The sequence below is a fragment of the Penaeus monodon genome, chromosome 27 (genome assembly GCF_015228065.2).
Source record: "Penaeus monodon isolate SGIC_2016 chromosome 27, NSTDA_Pmon_1, whole genome shotgun sequence".
In the NCBI taxonomy this organism is placed as follows: Eukaryota; Metazoa; Arthropoda; class Malacostraca; order Decapoda; family Penaeidae; genus Penaeus; species Penaeus monodon.
The window spans coordinates 6,005,606-6,006,391 of NC_051412.1; the positions used below are offsets into that span (position 1 = coordinate 6,005,606).

Below are 786 nucleotides of genomic sequence, written 5' to 3' on the forward strand. Positions count from 1 at the left end.
CGAGTGAAAATTCTTTAAGAATTGTACAATATCGGAAATAACGCAGATGATAACGATAATTTCTCAGCTCATGTCGACGGTGATAGTGAAGTGACAGACCAAACGGATGTGACATGAGAGGGTTATTCATCTCACAGACAGACTCGCTTCTGTGCCCTGTATAACGCTGTGCCGAGTGCGTGTTTGGCATGTATACAATATGACCTTTTCTTTACGCATGATGAGACTATGATATTGACTGGGTCTCCTGTTATTCATCTCAAATCTGTTTGTTTTCTCTTGCGTTTTCTGTTTTGTTTTGTTTTTAATTGTATTTCGGTTTTCTGTTCTTGTTTTTGTTGTTTGTTTTATTTCTGTTATCTGACCTTTTTTTTATTATTTCTCTTTTGTTATCAGATTTTTTTTGTCTGTTATTTGTGTTATCTGTTTTTTATTTTTTTTTCTGATATATGTTTTCTTTGTTATTTTTGTTGTTATTGTCTTTACTTCTGTTATATGTTTTGTTGCTTTGATTGTTTATGTTTGTTTTCCTTTTTTTGTTATTGTTGTTGTTTCTACGTCTGTTACCTGTTTTTGACCGTTATGTCATGTTTTAATAGTGTAAAGATACTCAAAGAACGATTGAGATGCTACAAAGTCTCTTTCACTTTCGAATTCCGCATTTTTTTGTTGACATTTTGAATAATTTATGCATGAGGTTGTTCAACTCATTCCAACCAAACACGGCCGTTACTACACGCACGACTTTCCAAATCGAAGACTAATTTAGAGAAACCAATCCCTCTC

The 786-nt window shown here is 33.3% G+C and overlaps 1 protein-coding gene across 7 annotated transcripts in view; it reads left to right on the forward strand.

Moving 5' to 3' along the window:
- LOC119590555 overlaps positions 1–786 on the forward strand; it is a 24,786-nt gene that overhangs the window by 4,965 nt on the left and 19,035 nt on the right. The window lies entirely within an intron of this gene.